The 1,917-nt window shown below is 54.8% G+C and overlaps 1 protein-coding gene across 6 annotated transcripts in view; it reads right to left on the bottom strand.

Annotated features, from left to right (window-relative positions):
• The window catches only part of slc25a21 (solute carrier family 25 member 21), a 92,885-nt gene that overhangs the window by 34,690 nt on the left and 56,278 nt on the right, over positions 1-1,917 (bottom strand). The window lies entirely within an intron of this gene.

Genomic DNA, 1,917 nt, shown 5'->3' with positions numbered 1-1,917 from the left:
TTTGGTGGTGGGGGGGGTCATTTATGGCTGGAACCAGAGCCAGAACCAGAACCAGAACCAGTCCACCCGGACGGATGCTGAAACACAGGACTGGGGACACAGTCACAGTGAGAGTTGTCCCATCACAGGAACCTGCGAGCGTTGGGGCGGGGTGGTGGGGGGCTGCTTTAAGGGTTTGTTTGTGTGGGCGGAGCTTCATGAAACAGGATCCCAGCAAGAAGAACTTCAGGCTCTCTAATGAGAAGGGGGACCTGATCAGAGTCAGATGGGGCGCCCCGAGCACGCCGCCCCCCGCGGAAAGTGCCGCCCGACACCCTTTGTTACCTCCAAGTGAGCTGAGACCAGCCCATGAACCATGTAACTGGGGGGTTTCCAGGTTAATGAAAAGCTGTAACTCCAGCCCGACTGTCTCTGGGTTAACCCTATGCCCCCCCCAACCACACCCCAGGCTGAGATGCACCAAGCCCCGCCTCTTAAAGGGGGATAACTCCATTTTGGGACACCGTCTGAACGCAGAAGTGACGTGACGCTGCCCCCCCCCATACTTCCCTTCAAAATAAAAGCTTCACATCAAAACTGGACTTTGATTAAAGTTTTCAGGAATTCTGGGAAAAAGCTGAAGTCCAGCAGGTTTATGAAACACTCAGCTCTGACCCCCAGATGAAAGGGGCTGTGGAGGCGCCAGGGGGCGGAGCCTGCAGGACCCTTCAGATCTAAGATAGATGTTCTTATTAGTAAAAGTGAAAGATGGGGGGGTCGCTGAGTGACGGACGTTGAAGAGACGGCGTGAAAAAAGGCTTTGACTTTTATGCGCCACATGTTCAGGGAACTGTGTGACGTTCAGAGACGTTCAGAGATGTTCAGAGACGCCCAGAGACGTTCAGAGACGCCCAGAGACGTTCAGAGACGTTCAGAGATGTTCAGAGACGTTCAGAGATGTTCAGAGACGTTCAGAGACGTTCAGAGATGTTCAGAGACGTTCAGAGATGTTCAGAGACGCTCAGAGACGCTCAGAGACGTTCAGCTTCCTTTAGACGTTTGTAGAGGACCAGGTTTCCACCTCTGAGCTCAGAGACGTTCAGAGACGTTCAGAGACGTTCAGAGACGTTCAGAAACGGTCAAAGTGACAGAGCTCAGCTCCAGGATGTGGAGGATAAATCCTGGTTTGGACGCAGCAGCTCCGCTGGTCAGAAAGTGAAAGGAGGGAAAATCCTCTGATTGAAAATCCTTGGATCGCTGTTGGAGAGTTGCAGCTCCGTTTGGAAGGTCACATGAAAGCTGGAGCCAGCGCCTAATAAGAGCCAGAAGAGCCGCTCAGAGGTGTGTCTGCCCGGCTGCTCGCCTCCTGCTAATAGATTTCAGCTCCGGCAGACCCAATTAGGCGGCGTGCACGCTGGCGTTCTGAATCCCTCTGCGGTGTGAGAAGCAGCGTGCACGCTCCTGAGTGTGTGCTTGTTGCTTCTGTGTTTGTTCCATTTAGCAGCTGTGGACAAACTGTTCTGCTCGCCTGCTTGTAAACAGAAGGTCTGTGGAACCGGACGGATCCGTTTGCAGCAGCAGAACCTCCTGAAGGGCTCCGACCCGGTCAGCTCTGCAGCCGCTTCGACCGGCGCTTCAGCAGAGCGGCGAGTGCACTTTTAACCCCGACCCCGCGTGAGGACGGACGGCCCGGCTCGGGCGTACCTGTAATAAACCCGCCGCTCCACACGTGACCGTAAATCACACAGCGGGCCGCCAGAGTATCAAATATCGGGGCGCACGGCCCCCCCGGCCCCCCGGCCCCCGCTTTCATCCCCGTCTGCTCTGGTGCTGGCACCGCCTTTCAACTGCAACCATCTCACGCTTCTTTAATTGATTTACCAAGAAAACGCTGCAGTAAATGACAGACAAAAGCACCACAATTTACTCAGGAGAGGT

Source organism: Oryzias melastigma, linkage group LG22 (assembly GCF_002922805.2).
Source record: "Oryzias melastigma strain HK-1 linkage group LG22, ASM292280v2, whole genome shotgun sequence".
Classification (NCBI taxonomy): Eukaryota; Metazoa; Chordata; class Actinopteri; order Beloniformes; family Adrianichthyidae; genus Oryzias; species Oryzias melastigma.
This window is presented reverse-complemented; position numbering and strand designations above follow the sequence as displayed.